Source organism: Drosophila nasuta, chromosome 2L, assembly GCF_023558535.2.
Source record: "Drosophila nasuta strain 15112-1781.00 chromosome 2L, ASM2355853v1, whole genome shotgun sequence".
NCBI classification, from domain to species: Eukaryota; Metazoa; Arthropoda; class Insecta; order Diptera; family Drosophilidae; genus Drosophila; species Drosophila nasuta.
In genome coordinates, this window is record NC_083455.1 from 5,996,610 (window position 1) to 6,014,645 (window position 18,036).

General features: G+C 35.6%; 1 protein-coding gene across 2 annotated transcripts in view; it reads left to right on the forward strand.

Annotated features, from left to right (window-relative positions):
- Window positions 1–18,036, forward strand: part of LOC132798668 (dual specificity tyrosine-phosphorylation-regulated kinase 2) — a 62,465-nt gene that overhangs the window by 4,028 nt on the left and 40,401 nt on the right. The window contains exons 2-3 of one of the 2 annotated variants that reach the window (XM_060810614.1): window positions 10,586–10,649; window positions 16,947–16,992. The gene's annotated coding sequence lies outside the window, so the exon portion shown is untranslated. The remainder of the gene's footprint in view (window positions 1–10,585; window positions 10,650–16,946; window positions 16,993–18,036) is intronic. The other variant, XM_060810616.1, reaches the window with a different exon arrangement.

The window sequence follows — 18,036 nt, forward strand, 5'->3', positions numbered from 1 at the left end:
ATATTTACCTTAAGTGAGATCAGCATGTTCTTAACAATAGATCATTTAATTTAACTGTTGTTTCCCCCTTCGAAAATCATAATCTATTTAAGCACCATAAAAAGAGACCAACCCATAGAATAAAAGACTAGGTCATTGCCATTTAATCTCAACATTCGAAATAAAAAATCTTTGTACAAAACTTGAATGGAAATATAAATAATTCACTCTTGAAGTTCGATTTCAGTACTTGTCGATTGTTGAATGAATAACACACGCCCCTAAAAGTTATCAAAAAGATTAGTACACTCGAACCGGACTCTCTGAAGTATCAAAGTTCTGTTAGTCCAATAAAAGTATATATTTTGATAATTGTCATATCAGCGAAATACGGCAAAAAAAAAAAATATTAGACTCGTAGTTAGTGTTGCTTTTAAAATTAGTCTTATCAATGAGCTGCGAAATCAAAAACGAGTGACACAGAAATTTATCAGGGAAGACCCCAAGAAATAACCTTAGAGATTACGAATTAACACTGAAATGCCGCAACTTCCGTAAAATTCCGATGACAAACTTCAGCTTCCAATGAAACGCCGGATGAATGAATCTTTCTCCGAACAGGTGAAACTGGCCCTCAGAGACCGACGAGCGAGTTAGTGATAAAAAGCTATGCTCAGTATTCACAATGGCATCAAACTCAAATTCAAATTCACAACAAATTACTTAACAAAAGCGACCAAAACAAAGAGGAGATCGAGGGGGGCGCAGTCATAATATTTAGTTGTCAGGCGGCATTCGGAATATGAATGCAAAGTATATATGTGTGTGATGTGCTTAAATTTAGCACTACGAGAACTACTGACGACACGTCGAACCCCTTGTGTTCCCATCTCATTCCCCCCCGGACTCTCCGATGTGCGTCACAATTCACAATTTTGCTGGCATCACTTGCCATAAATCTTCCAACAATTGTCTAGTATATACAAAACGTTTCTACTCACGATTCGATTGCGTGTGTAGTTATAGGGTTTCTTGATCTAGCCTAAGCTACAACAATGTTCCATCTGATTACCGACATACATATGTAAATACATACACATCTATGTACTATATAGTATAAAATATAGGAAGCATTTGATATTCTGCTTCTATTCGTTAATTCTATGCGATATTCTCGACGAGGTCGTTCGCTTATCAATTTTTACTTGCGCTTATCTAACGCAACTCATGACAATGTTTATGATTACACGAGTCTGTTAGGCAATTAGCTAAATAAATGTGTAGACTTAATATCGAATAACCTGAAACTGGTAATTTAAATCGCGATAAGCAATAAAGCTGGCAAAACGTTTCTATGAGCAGCCAAACAAGTTTCACTTTTGTCGAATATGTGTTTTGATTGCATTTGAGAATTTTGTTTGTGCTACGTTGATGAAATTATCCAGATAGCTCGGTTATTTATTGTTGTTTTCTGCATCAAACAGTTTTAATTATATTTAATGTTAATTTAAATTAAAAATTCATGAAGAAAACTTTCAATCAATCACCAATACAATTAGCAATCTATTGCTAAAAAAAAGTACAACTAAATGGCATTTCCTTTCGCACTTGAACGTTTCATTTTTATAGAAAATGTAATCACATGGCAATGAGCAATTTATTGCACTTTAGTAAACACTTTATGACTAAACTCTAACCATTTCTCTTTCTTTGTTTCTTTTTCTGTCTGTTGCAGTTTCGGTGAGTCGAGGGTAATAAAAAAGTATTGCTAAAATGATTAAAGGTAGGAAATGAAGAAAAAGGAGATATCGTGGAACTGTTGCTAGGCAACAACCTTCTGAGAAGATGTCACAGTCGTAGTACAATTATTGCGCCTACGTCAGTTGCTATATTTTCTAACTAGGCCTTCAATAGATCACTTAACTGTAGTGCCATGAAGCCGACACCTTCAATTGAAATTGATTAGTTATGTGTGCGACATCCACGCATTATTTAATTAACAAAAACGAACGAAAAATTATAACACAGTTAAGTATTATATGCAAAAGCCAGAAGGCAGACCGGATTTTCCAAAGTTGTGAATAAAAGACACAAAACGCCCACTGCGAAAATGCAGAGCTATAGATTTGAAAAGTACTATAAGATATTTTGTTAGTGATATCAGTATTTTTAGGGGTTTGTCAAATTGTCAAGTGAATTTTGCGCTAGACCTTCGACATAAGTCAAACTTTCCCAGTTTCGTGGGTGGTTTTTAGCACTTGTCGCAAGTTTTTTTTTTTTGTTTTCAGTTAGTCTGTGGGCGGGTTTTGTCCAAAGTTTTTTTTTGCGTGTTTCTCTTTTTAAGGTCATTCATATGTGAAGGAACTACTATGCATCATCTATGTATATTTATATATATATTTTAATTGTCGCTGAGACCTTTGAGTGTCTATTGTAATTGAAACGGCAACAGACACTCAATATGCCAGTTCAAGTTGATAACAATTTTCCTTTTGTCATGTGAAAATTGGGTCTTGGTCGGCTGCTTTACCACCTGCCAAACGTTTCTGTATCCGTCAGATAATTGTACTCACGCATGAAGGCGTGCGCTGATGAGTAACTTAACAACAATAACAACAACAACGAGAAATATTCATTTTCAAATTATGATTTTCAGTAGTTCTTCAACTACTTGTTCCAAACTGGGTCAAGTCTATAAGGCAAACTGTTGTATACTATAGGTAAAATAAAAGTGAAATCGCAGCATTTGAAGAGCTGTAATTAAATTTTAATCATCAGTTTGTTGTTCTCTCTCTCTCTATCTAATTGTCACTCGCACTTTTACTAAACGATTCTAGCTTGTGTAATTAGCCAAGTATATTTACAGTATTTATGAATGTAATGAAGTGTTAATACCTTGACAATTTTGTTAACGATGCTGTCATTGAGCCTCAATCGCAGTCTAGACTCTAGACGGGGTGCAGCTAAATTGAAATTTGAATAAAGTTTCGGTTGAAATTGAAGAGTTACACTTCCTTAAAACTGATGATGTCTGACAGTTTAATTAGCTTTAATTATGACCAATTGCACTGGACTCATAATCAGCTTACAAGAAATCAAGAAATTAAAATTAATTTAATATACGAACTGCATTTTCTTCCGCTTCCAACTGATGAAGAATTGAAGCAATTGAAATTGAAGCTTAACAAAGTCTTTTTCATTTTTAGTTGTCTGGCTGCCCACAATAAATCTTTGTATACATCAATACTATTTCATATTTTGTATTGAATCATTATTCAATGCAGTTTTTTTGGGCACAACTTGACGCAGCTTTTGTGATGACGTTGGTGACAAAACTTAATTAGGCGTCTCGCACCATTGAAAGCATTAGGTTTTTGCTTTTTTCTTCTACTATTTCTGTTTGGAATTTTGTTTTCGTTTGTCAACTTAACTTAAGACCCACTGGCATTGCACTTGCTAATGAGAAATTATTGAACAGGGAAAAAGCTGTGAAGAAAATCTGTTTACTCTGCTAAACACACAGGTTTCTCCAGCAAATTATAGATAATAACTAAGAAACCTAACTAAAATAGTTTAACCACAAATGACACTCTGTGAATTTTAATAATATGTTTTTTTTTTCCAACAAACTTGATTTTGATGTGTGCTTTTATAGTCTCTACATGGCTAGAGCGGAATATATAAAATACAGTAATTATCTAAAAATAAACAATAATTAAATTTTGAAGCGTAGGCTTTAAATGAAACGTTAGCTAATTGAGATTAATTGAGGTTAATATCTTAAGACCTTCTATGTCAGGTTTTGCTTGTACAAACAATTATACTTCTTATAAATGTTTCATGCGATGTTCTCTTACATTTCCCTTAAGCTTCAGATTGATGGTAAGAGACCCGTTAGCCTCTTTCCTTGTTCTGTTCGGTGCTGTTCTGCTGACCCACAGCAAAATCTTAACTTCACCCACGAGCAAAACTCGTTGAAATCTGAATCTGACTAAGCCAAACAGTCATATACATATATATAGAGGTATATTAATGCCCCAGAGATTATATACCAAAGTCAGCAACGTATATCGTTTACCGTTTTAAAGAAACGAAAAAAAAAACAGAAACACAAAAAAGTTATTTATGCACTTCAACGCCATAACAGAAGTTGGGCCGCAGTCCCAGAACGGACTTCTTCAACCGCAAAATAATGAGTTGCACCAACGCCAAAATGAAATACAAATAAAACCTCGGACTCACGACATTTGAATACCCTGCCGGACTGCAGATTAATCTGGCCATCAGCGAAGAAGTTATCCAAAAGTAAGAGAATTTTTCTGTGCAGTGTATCTCGAGGTGAAAGATACAATGCGGCGAGACAAGAATCAGACTAACAAAGCTTTGGGCCAAGCTTGAAATTTCAACATTTTCATATATGCACAAGACGGAGACGTGTATAAAATTGCGACTGCATCGTCGACGATGTCTTCAAAAAGTTTTAGGTCAAACCGCAGCCACTGCTCCTGGCTGCTTCCAACTACAGCCAGTCAGCAATTTGAGTGCGTGTCTGTCCCTGTTTGTTGGGTGTCTGCATCCTGCGTGGAGCATATTAAATTTCTGGACCTGGCCAACAGCTGTGCGACGCCTTTGGGGCGGCGAGACTTCAGACTTGAGACTGGCACCGGGTCTGCAAAAGCACAATACGACAAAACCAGTTTTAAGCCACAGTCTACGGTGTGCTGCTGCCTCTCGACGGCAGCTGTAAACAATCAGAGCTAACTGCATGGCAGGCACTCAACCATGAAAAATGAATGATGATAATGACGACGATGGCGGTGGAGAAGACGGTTAAGAAGAGGCTTGGGGGGATGACGTCTCACCCTCTTCTTTGGGCTCTTCGGCAACTGCTGCTGCTGCCGATCTTAGCTCTGCGAAAGCCATTGACCAAAAAGGCTTCAGACAAACACTTATTGTTATTGCCTTACACTGAACAAAGTTGCACAGAACTGATCTCAAATCGGAAATACAAAGAAATTCTTAAGTATTTTAAATTAAATTATCAAATCACAAATGTTCCTTACATTGTTTTTCTTAAAAAATAATATTTATAAATAAGATGGCCAAGTTAGTCAGTTTTTTTGTAACAAAAAAAAAAACAAGTAGAAAGCTATAGTCGAGTGTGCTCGACTCTGTGATACTCGCTACCCATTTTAAATAAAAGCGAAACACTGCGATATTATTTTTAAAATATACCAAATACTATTTCTCAAAAATACTAAAATATGCCGAATACAATATTTGGTATATTGGTCAAGTACTTCATTCGAAGTATTGATGAAAAAATACCAGATTGTCAGTTAAAGCAGCTAAGACCCGATTGCTATTGGCGTAATTTGTCATAGAGATAAAATTCTTAAAAAATTTATACAACTTCTTTAATTCGCAGGAATCATAAATACAATAGAATATGTATATAATTTTTGTGTCATATTATTTTAATAAAGAGTTAAAATAATTTGAATTTGTTTGGTTTTAACAATATTGTCAGAAGAATTGTGATTTAACTTGCTTAGGTACTCATTTTTCTCTCTTTTTTTTTAAGAATTTTACGTTTCACATTTCCCTTCATATTATTTTAATAAGATGTTTATCAAATTTAACATTTTGTTTCATATTTCTTCTTTAAAAAGATAAAGCCAAACTAGTCTATAGTTTTGTTTTTGAATATATATTATTTATTTTTATGAATTTGCATTATTTTGGCTTCGTAAATTTTTGTTGAGTGTATGATTATAGTTTTGGTCTGAATCTAAAAGCATTTCCTCCAAGTTGAGGTGCATCTACCTGTGCTCTTTGGCTTTGGCCAGCAGCAGCAGCAGCTTCTAAAACCCGATTTTGTGCACAAGTATCTACATCTACTGCCCTTTGCTGCCGCTGCTGCTGCTATCGCCTGTTTGCTTTATGGATACTCAAGCTCAAGTTCTGCTATTTGTGTTTGTACTCCAGAGTCGAGAACCGGTTGCCAGGTTCATAGGCGCATTGTCGACTCGTCTTGCCTTGTCGTAGGTACTTATCCGTACTTAGTCTGTGACTCTGTGTGTGTGTGTGTATAGTATGTGTGTGTGTGTGTATTTGTAGCTGAGCTGCCCCCTCTTTGTTATGCTTTTCGCTGGCTATTCTAGTTTGTTGTTTGTTCTTTTTTTTTTTGTGTTTTTGTGTTGTATTCATTTTTAGTATACGCCATTTTTCAGAATTTTCTCGCCTCGCAATGCTTCACTGCGTCCATGTTCAGTGTATTTGGAGTAAAGAACAGAATCAGCCTTATAAATATATTAAACTTGTTTCGGCTCGTTTGCTTCTCTGTTTTGATTATGCCAGATGATGATGTTTAAGGGTTTATTGACTCTGTTATGCTTTGTTATGCAGGTCATCATATTTATTTGAGCTTAAAGATTAAAGATTTTTCTCATAATTTGGGTATATACAAAATTTGCTAAGATGAACTAAAAGTAGACTCGCCCTTAAGTTATAAAAGCAAACCATGGCCTAGGTATAGCCATGACTTCAACCTGCGCGCATTGACAGCTATTTCTTGGTTTTGCTGATGTCTGCAAGCTACCATAAAAGTCTCAAGAAACTGGTTGAACTTTAACAACAACCACAACAGCAACAACCAAATTGTTGGCAGTTGGCAGTTGCCAGTTGTTGGTGCATTTGGTGCACATATCTGCCGGTTTCTCTTTTATGGCCAAGACAAGTTCTTGACACTCAAAAGCCCAGCGAACAGACAACAACGCCCACAGATACCAAAGTAATGCGTCAAAAATGTATCTGTATCTGCAAGTGCGAGAAGTAAGTATCTCTCTAGTCTAAAACTGAAATCGGTTTGGCCTGCCTTCTGCCTACCTTCAATTCAATCACTCACTCAATGCTCAATGCAATCGCAGATACATTCAGTTCAGTTGCAGCTGAGCGATTCGATAAACGCAGGGGCAGCCAACGAAGCGTGCCACACAACATGCAATGAGATACTCAACACTATCTCCCCCCTTTACACCACTTCTGGAAGCCAAACTTAACTGGTACTTGCAGTTAAGTAAAAAGTAATTTCAAGTCGAATCGCAGCCATTATTAGATTGCCCACATAATAAATGATGTAAAAAGTAGGCGTACTCGCGCCATCAACAGATTCAAAAGAAATGCAGGTCTGCTACAAAATAATTACACGAAAATCACTTCAAGCGTACCATAATATTTCAAATTTATTACGACTATTTCAGGCCTCGTCTTAATAGCCCAAAAAATTCCAAAAATAAAATACATTATTTCAGTAATATTTGCAATATATTCATATTTAATGCTTCAAGTATTTCATTTTTGCAATAGGAAACGACAGACCATTTTTGTGAATTATTTCAGCACTTTTACTTATATAAGATACGTACAATTGTTAAACATAATTTTTTCGATTAAAATTAAAGGCAAAACTGGTCTGGCACGTGTTGCGATTGTCTTGACTAAACAAACTTTGAATGTAATTTGAAATCAAGAAATCTACTAGAATTGAAGGCTTTTTAAGTTTGTGACTGATTTTCAGTTACTGTGCATGATTTATGGTATTTACATTTAGAAAAAAAAAAATCCATTCTAATATTTTTGCATAATTAAATTGTATTTATATCGATTTGCACAGTAAATAGTTTAAATAATCGAAGTGTGATTTTCCGTTAAAATTTTAAATTACAATTTCTAATTGTATCTAAAGTCACAACAAACTAGCTGATGTACCATCGTTAATATAAGGTTATTAAAATCAACCCTATGAAAATCCCAAAAAAATAAGCGTATGGGCACACTGTTTTACCTATTCTTTTTTTAGTGCGAATTTTGTCTTAAAATTTAAATATAAAATCGAATAATACAAATGCAATCATTTGAGTTTTTAATAATAATCTAAATTTTATATATTTTATTGGTTTTTTAAATCTATAAATTGATTTTTACCGTCATACGTCTGTGGTGCTTTGCTAATATCCCCACTACACTTTCACAATAGGGCATTAACAGGCAAATTAAAGCGATTTACTTATGTAGATGGGGATAAGTCAGCGACAAATTAACGGCAAAAAACAGCTGAAAAACCAGACTCAGCTGGCCGCAAATGTAGTTATAAGGCAAGGCAAGGCCTGACCAACAAATCGTTGTTGTCCGCTTTATAACGACTGTGTTACAAGCGCTCCCCGCCAAACAAGTGACTGTGAGAGATCTGTGGCGATTTGCCGACTACTGTGCAAAAATATTGGGGTGTGCACAACAAAATAGATGCAAAATAAAACAGAAATTGTTAAATGTTCGCAAGTCCTCTTTCTGCACTCCCTCTTCCTCTCTTTTTTAGCCACTTTTGCTGTGCAAGTCGACGAATTCAAAAAGTTGGTTTGCTGTGTTTTTAACGTTAATTTACGCCAACTGCTGTTGTCTGCTTTCAGTTTCATTATGACTCGAAAAATCATGCAATGCTTTGGCTGCAACAGTTTCTTGTAGTTGCTGTTGTTGTTGTTGTTGGTGTTGCCAGTCAGCAGCAAGCACAGATTGCAACATTCATTTTGTATCTTTTTGGGGCTGCTGCAGTTGTGGTTAATCATATTTCTGTAGTTGTTGTTGTTGTTGCCTGTTAAATTAGCAGCTGTGTGCAGCTGCTGCTTTCAAAACGTGGCTAGCAGGATATGGGTGTATTTTGAATGCCACAATTGTGGTGTGTGCAACGCTGCGTATGCGCAATATTTAATATTAAGTATACTCAATGGTTGCGTCTGTTGTCGGACTGATTACAGTGATGTACTTGACACTCTTGAATTACATATTTCGAGCATTCCATGGCCCTTGTAATTATATTATTATTTTTGTAATTAAAATAAACAAGGGCTAACAACGCTCTGAATATTTCTAGGTATGAAGGTGTGGAAGTGAAAAGAAAGTAGATCAAAAATATTTGCAACTGTCGCTCATTTTACATTCATTGAAAAGCTTCAATTTCCTTTCATAACGTTGATTACGATCGATGTCAAAGATCTTTCGTAATTATTCCAAGTGCCTTTCTTTATATTTATTTACTTTGGTGTCTGCTGTCTAGCAAGACATTCCGTACAAAATACATATAGACACAATATAAATCAGTCGAAACAGCTGCTCAATGGCCAACAGCTGAGTAATAGATAGATACAAGTTTGTATTATTTTTGGCGCTTTCACTTGTTGATTTCTTGTTGATTTTTTTTACGAGCTTTTCAATTTTGAACAGACACATTTTGCGTGCTTTCAACAGCATATTTATTTTCTTGCGCTATTTTTATTTGTATTTTTTCCCACTTGTTGCTATTATTATTTGCATTAATTCATGTCACTTGCCGGCCAGTTTAAATTTATTCAACAAAATGCTGTTTTGTAGCATTTCAAAATACAAACATTGTATTTTTGGGTTTGTTTTCTTAACGTTGATTTATCCCAAGGCATAAATATAAATAATTACAGGATTAATAAATTATATATTCCAGACTTTACTTGGGGGCTTGCTGTGACAGCATATGGAAACCAAATAAAACGAGGAAATCGCTTCTTTATTTGCGTTTATTTCAGCGCATTTCAGTGAATACAAATAAAAAATTGCACATGCATGCAAATTACACATTTAAATGAAATATCAGAGACGTGATCCACAGCACACACACAAAACACTCCCGATATGATCCTCTGTGAGATTTGTTGTGCAGTCGTCACTTTCGATTTTGCTTTTGTTTTGTTTATTTTCGATTCGATTTCAAGAGGAGCGGCAAAGCATCGCAGTTAAATCTTTGAAACATCGCGCGTCTGCGGCTTTAGCAATGCGAAATTTATGCTGCATAAAAACAATTTGATTTGTTGATCAAGCTCATCGAATGTTTATCATTGCTGTTCACAACTGATTTATGTGTGAAGCTGCATAAGGAGTTTGTTCTTGGAATGAACTGAACATAAAGAGAATACTATAAATATTGAGGAAGGCTATTTCCTTCTACTTTAAATAGATAGTTGTGGACACTCTTGCCCTGATTTCATTACCCAAATCTTATCAGTCAAATTGTACGACATTCTCTGGCTATCAATTAAAGTTTGTTTCCAAACATTATCTGCAGCCCGTCAAGTGATTCACACGCCCCCAATTACTGATTGGCTTGTCTGGCATATACTATATGCAAGTGTATACATGTGGATTACCTTTAACAGTCGCTTATCAGTCAAACATTTAGTTTCACACGCAAGCGATAAGACAGGCGCTACAGTTAAATTGCCTAGGCTTTAATAGAATTAATATTCTATTATCATTTCTATTTTATTTAGATACACGCAATGGGAATTTTGTAAGTTGGAGATAAGAATGGTTTTTTTTTTGTTTTGTTTGTTACATTCGTGTAATAAAATTGGGGCAACTTTGTTGGTTTGTGACTATTTAATTTAGGTCGCCTGAACCTTATAAGAAAATCAGATAAAATTGGTCGTGGGATTTGTACATTTGTACTTGATTGATCGAATGTTTAAATATACATAACAATTCCATGAAATTCATTTACAATTTACCTTATTTCTTACAGAAAACCTTATGTACTTGGTTGACATATCGGGAGAAACTTAGGGTTTAACATTTATCCACACTCGGTAAGTTTTTCATGCTTTAAATATAAACTTTTTAGATAAGGCATAAAAGTGTAAACATTCCAAAGCCATGACAAAAACCCAATTGTAAAGCTGTTGTGCACATTGAGTTTCGCATATTTGAAGCAAATTTCAGATTCAATTTGATTTTTATGAAAATTCCTCTACAACACATTAAGCTGCATTTCAGGCGTAACAACTGGGCGATAATACTCTCAAGATTTGGAATACAGCTGTGCAAATTGCGCAGAACCTGAAACTGAAACTGATATCGTTTATATCCAGTGAATAATTATGCAGAAACGTACACAGATTTTCAACTAAATTAATATTTATGCACTAATAATTGAAATTAATTGTAATTGTGTGGCACAAGCGTAACAGAATACTATATATTCCAACTGGTATTTAATTAACAGCGCATTTCTATGATTTGCATGCGTCGCAATTTGTGCAGCAATAAATTGTCCCATTGATAGCGTCCGACATGTTCCATATGTAGGCGTAAATATGTCTGTACACATATGAATACAATATAAATAGCCGGTATGCCAGAAATATAAATATGTTATTTATACATATATCATATTATTTCAGTGTAACTAGGTGATAATAATGAACTGCGGTTTTCAACAAATTCACGATTTGTGCCAGTTGAATTGCGTATGATAATTCTTCGAATTGTATAATGGGAATTTAGTTTAAAACTAGAAAGAAAGCTACTATAGAGTGTGCTCGACTGTGAGATACCCGCTAACCATTTTGAATTCGAGCAAAACAGTGCGGTATTACTCTGAAATTATACCAAATTATTATACCAAAAAAAAAGAAAAGAAAAAGTAAAATTTACCAAATTGAATATACAATATGCAGCGCGGTATTATTCTTAAGCATACCAAATTGATATACCAAAAATACAAAAAAAATTGGTGTATATACATTGAGGAATTCTCAAAATACGCCAAATATACTAAAATATACCAACTGTTACATTTGGAATATACATCTTAGTATTCTAAAAATCTACAAATCACTATACCGAAGAATACTGAAATATATAATGTTGTATTTGGTATATAGATATAGTACTACATTCAAAATATACCAGATTGTCAGCCAAAGCTGCTAAGACCCTACCTTGAAGAAGTTGCTTTTTTCCATAAAAAGTACTTCTTTAATAACTCTTGTAGTTGTAGTTATTATGGCTATATCGTCTCGGCTGCTGACTCTGATCAAGAATATATATAATATGTACTTTATGTGATCGAAGATAACTCCTTCTGCTTTCCGAAGTCACAAAGCTGCGTGCACTAAGCTATAACACCCTTCAACCTTATGGGAAGCGACTATAAAAACAAGGTTTAATTATATATATATGTTATAAATGTTACAAATATACAATAAAGCTTCTGTTCTCAGAGTGTTTATGAGAATTCAGACGATATAAATTACATTTTGCATTCAATTTACAATTGCGCATTTGAAACCCAATCGAATGTGATAAGATTTGCTTTTCAACAAAGACCTCAAATGTGTGTACAAACCTTGTTGTGCGGCACATCATTTCACATTTCCACACATATTGCAAATCGAAATCGATTTCGAATTACGTATATTACCGAGTAGAAAACTGTAAAAGGAAACACAACAATTCCGAGTCGAGGCGAGTGGCGAGTGTCGCGTGAAAGTCAACCTTGTGTGTGGGCAAAAGTAGGAAGACATTGAACATTGCTGATAAATAAATCACAGTGGAGACACACAGAGAGAGAGAGAGAGAGAGAGAGAGAGAGAGATAGAGAAATGTTAACATAAAATGTGTTTAACACACAAAACTAGCTATCACAGAAGATACTTTTCATGCTCGCCGCAAATGTTCAGATAAAAACAATAATAAAAAAAGAGTCAAACGCCAAACACAAATAAAAAGGAAACAGCTGAAACCCATATAAAAGAAACGCAATTTAAGCTTATCTTAGATTTCGCGCTTTGTTTTTATTTCTACTTGCAAATCTTTGCTTGCCATGTCAAGTTTGTTGCGCCGTCTGTCTCTGTGCAAGGTTATTGCACACGAGAAACGCTCATTAAAAAATAAACCAAAACTGAAACCGAAAAAGAATTATATTTTTTTAGAAATGGCAACAAACAAACAAAAACATGCGATAATTAAATATTTACCTGCTCGATGGAGTCGGTCAGCAACAAAGACAAGCTGCCAAACGAAGTGAAGCTGAAGCAAATAACACTTGAAATATCAGGTATAAGAAAAAGTACATAAATGAGCTCATATAATATAATAGTATTATAAAATATTAATCAAATACAAAGGAGGATTTCTAAAGAATGAATTTCAAATAGTTTGCTAAATTTTTGGGTGCGTTTGATATTGCTATCGTAGCCATCGATAATGTCTAAGTTTTGATAGTGTTTTTGTTGCGTTTACAATCTGCGATCATTAGACCGCACCCCTTATCAGGTAACTGGTTGGGTAACAACTTCCGTAAATGCCAGTGGCCAATACACAGTGATCAAGATTTATCACAAATTGTAACTACGCACACAACAGTCAAGTGCAGTCCATAACTCATTTCTTTTGTTCGTTACGGTCTACTGTCGCCTGAACAATCACGCAAAATGACAGCACAACTTGTCGTGGCCACAATATATGCCATACTTTGCATACTAAGCACTTGCCAACGACGACAACAAAGCAAAGACATCGTCTTGGCATTTAAATTTGCATTTACAAAGTGTGATCAACATTGAAAATGTATCTCAAGATGCAAATAACTATTCGCGTCTTTATCGAGTAGAGCAAAATATTTCATTATCGAAATGGATATGGATGTTACTGGGATGGAAAAAGTGCGGAAATTGTTTGTTAACAAGTGTAAGTTATAATAATATGCAAAAAGAAGTTTGAAAGCAACAGTCGAGTGAACCACACTGTAAGGTACTTGCTACCAACTTTCAATAAAAGTAAATTAGCGGTATTATGGTTAAAATATAATTAATATACAAAAAAAAAGTACTGAAATAACAAAAGTTTATTTTGTGTACAACAAATACTATATACCACAGAGTAGAAAATATACCAGATTCACGCATATAAAATTATGTCTTTGATATCTCCTAAGATTTTATTTCATTGTAACCAAAAATCTGAAAAAAAGTCTCTAAACTCAATATGCATATAAGAAAAATTTCTTTGCAAAATCGTTTGACAACTTTGTGACAACTTTTTGGCAAGCTGAAAATCTAAACTTATAATGCAAAATTCATTAATAATATTGTTAGTTGCTATATCACTTTCAAAGTTGGGACTATCTCAAGCGTGCGTTCCATTATTAACTTGTTCGCTTTTGTGTGTTTCGCAACACTATAAAGAGTTTATTCTCTTTTGTGCAAAGTGTGATACCCACAACATCTTCTTTGCTTCGCTTGCTCAACTCAATTCAACTCAACTTAGCTTAGCTCAACTCATTTACAACCCACACAAAGACAGCCCAAGCTCACATGACACACATACCAGTAGTTTTTGTCACGCCCCCTTCATCTAGACAATTTAAAAGAGCGCCCACAAAATGTATTATCATGTAAAACTTTTGTGCAACAATGCGACAAACAAACAAAAGCAGAAAACTCGCTGAGGCTACTGTGCAGCTGGCAGCAAGTGATTTCCACTCTTTCGCGTTTAACAATTTGTTCTAGTTGATAATTTATTTGAATATTTTGCTTATTCTGCTATAAGCAGAACAAAAGAAACAACAAAAGTTTTCGATATCGCTGCAGTTGTGTGAATGTATCTGTGAGATACAAAACTGGTCAAGTGGTTGTGTTGTGGCATGACATTGAGTCGAGCTAATCACAGACAAAAAACTCGAATGCAATGTTGGCTATACAAATTTAAAATCAAGCTCAAAGAGACTCTCGACAGGAGATGAAAAATGATTGTCGCTAATTAGACCCCCTTCTCAAACTGGACAAGAAGAATACAACCCATGCTGGGTTCTAACTTAACTACTATTAAGGCATAAGACAAATGATATGCTTAACATTGAACCGCACCGAACTGACTCAACTAAGGTTAAGGCTGGCAACCATTTAATGCCCGATGACGACCACTTAAAGTCGATTAACTGAATGTTCGCTCCGATCCGCTTCGCTTGGGCGAAGGAATTGGGTTTTGTTGTCTGTTGTCTGTTCATTCTATAATTCTTAATTTCTGGTTCTATACATCATTTCATCTCTACATCTACAGCAAAGCATAAAGAGAATCTTCTTTATGCTTTGCTTGCTCGGTTCTTTCAATACGCAGAGGAGAATCATGATGCCGCCAGCGTCTCGAATCAAAACGTGCATAAATTCCTATGCCCCTCGGCTCCTCCTCCCTTGAGCTCTGTCTGCCTCGTGTTTCAAACAGTAGCGGCATCCATTAATCAAAGAGCAGGCCATCGGTTTTTGTGTACTCCCATTACCTATTGTGCCAGTCCAAGCTTGCGTATTAGTTACACTTTAGCAGGAGTTCAAGACCAAGGGGGGATCAAACTCGAAACTCATTGAAAGTGCCCCACGGGTTATTACGAGTACTTGGTCTGAGTTATGGATGCATAGAAGTTGTCCGAACGTGCTAAGCTCAGCTCGAGTTGAATCGAGTTGGGTTGGGCTGGGTTGAGTGTGGCTTGACTTAGACTGGGTTGGGTTGGGTCAAGGTAAGCCTCCAGTTGAGCTCATCATCAGAACCGCAGACAGCAGGCAGCAGACGCTGCGTCTTTTAAGTGGAATGGGAGTGTCGTTTTTCTCTTTTTTTTTTTGTATTTGGTATCAGACAGTGACAGACAAGGCCAAGGATTTGGATTAAGTCAGCTCACATACATCTATCAAAGCCACTGAATTTATGCATGAAAAATCAGTGTCATTTTCCCTTTTTTGCGTAATTTCGTAATCAACATTTACACTTTTTCTCTCACAATGAATCCTTTTTCTTATGAGGCTGAATAAATTTTGTTGGCTTTGCGATGCATCGCTGACTTGCCAGAAAAAATAACAACAAGACTCGCTTCGGATTATTTGGTATTCTGCTCTTTTTTTTGCGTTGGCAAATTTATGCAAATTTGTATTTATTTAATAAACACGCAAAGTGCGTGTCATCAGTTGGGGCAAAAGCTCTCCTTAGGGGCCAACGAACGGTGGCAAGGACAACCGAAGAGTCGGTCTGTTTATTGGCAATTTGTTGTAACTATTGCGGTTAACTACAGACGTCACTAACGAACTTGCCGTCTATTCATAAATTGCCCTCATCATCGAGCACTTAGCCAACTTTTAGTACTATATCCAGATGTGAGAAAATTGTAGGCGAAATTGATTTAATTTAAAAAGGCATGAGGAAAACTTTGCAAATAAAATGCTAGAAAGTTAAACGCAGGAAAATGAATAAATATAAATATGAATATTTTTGTATCTTTATCTCTTACGCATTCATTATAACTTAGTTTGGCAACAAACTTATGGCAACTGACAATCCTTTAAGTGCTTTTTGTTTCATATTCGCTGCTTTGATAAGTTTTAAAGTTGACAAAACTTTGTTGGAGCCGCAGTGCGTACTTTGAGTCCTTTTTACTGTGTTGTCTGTGGTGGTTACCTGCTGTTCTCTCTATGGACTATCAATTATAAAAGATACTGCGCAACTAAGCATGAAATTAGCTGCGTGCAGCAGACAGTTCTCCACCCATACACACCCCCAATGAGAAGTAACCCTGACTTTCATGTCATGTTTTGTTTTACTCATTACATGGCCATTGTCATCATTGTAGTTGTTGTTGTTGTTGTTGGTAGTCACAGTCGATAACATTTCATATTATCATTTCTCTTGCTTTATTAATTTATGCATTTCTGTTGATTGCCTGCGAGCGTCGTTACAGTTGACAAGTTTTGCTTACCTTCTCTCAGAGAGCAGAGTGTTCATTTGAATACAAAGAATAGATACTTATTGTGTGTCTGTATAGGCAGGTTTTATTATACTAGTACTTCTCATACGACGTTTATAATGAGTTGTAATGGTTTCTGGTTTCATTCATTTACGACGTTGATTAATTTCAAGAGCCCCTGACAGTTGTCTGATTGTTGTTACAACTAACTAACTAACTTGATGCCAGACATATTTCATATTTATGTGGATAATCACTAATATTTTGCGTATCTTTTCTTTATGTTTTGTTTCTTGTTGTTGCAATGTAACTTTGTCTGACATTTATCTAATGCTCGTTTGTGTTTTTCTTGTTTCTTGTTTTTTTTTTTTCGCAGACATCAGACATCACGGCAATTGCGCAAGTAAAATTTCTGTGTAAAGGTGAGTTCAACTTTCAGCAAACGTATTTTTTTTTGGTTTCTTTTTGTGCACAAGCAAAATATGGAAACGGGCAAGAAAAACTCTATAAGCAATATTTAATAATTAATTAAAGACGTTTGGAGGCGTATCGAATGGCAGATTCTTATGCAAGAGACTTTTTTTGCTTGTGTTCATGTCAAGGGGTGAAAAGTTCGTTGACTTGGCGAACTTGAGGAGACTTAATCAAATTAACTGTCGAAATACATATGATATATGATCGGGCAGAATATGATGGGTTTTAAACCTATTGCATAACGCTTGCTTGTCTTATTATATCTTAAAGAAGTATTAGTTTCAAGAAAACACATTTGTCATGCATTAGATGCGCATCTTAAGTTAGACAAAGTCCGAAATCGAAACTCTTGTTCGTTCTACAACTATCTTGATTTAAATTCGTAAGCATCTAGACCATAAGTTTCAGCTTATCTGAATGTAATCAGTTGACTGCTCCACTGACCTACTGACTTCTCAGCCTGAGCACCATAATTGATAGCAGCGACAATGTTGCAATGCGTCCTCAACTTGCACCCACAGCAAAACGTTGCATCGTAAATTCTTTCATAAATACCGACAAAAGATAAACAAATTTCAATGCAAAATGCATTACGAATGTGATTGACAGTTGGACCGACTGTTTATCAGTGTATTGACTTTAGATATTGTCGTTGCATGTGTGAGTCAATATTCAGTTGTTGTCCCAGTTGCAAGGGAGCAACTCCCTAATCAGCCATAAACGGAGTTCGGCAATGCATGAGAATGAGAATGTAGGAGAAAGGCGCAGAGTGGTTTGGTTTGGTTCATTCAACTTGCCTGCGAGGCTACGACGGACAGAAGCTGCTTGCTTTGGCATGCTAAAAGTGTAATGCACTTGACAACGACGACGACGGCGACGACGACAAGAGTGCTTCCTGTATGATAAATACTCCGGGTACTCCAATATGTGTCAAGTTATTGTTTGCCATTCGCCTGTTCGCCGTTTGCAACTTCACAGATACTTTTCTATGG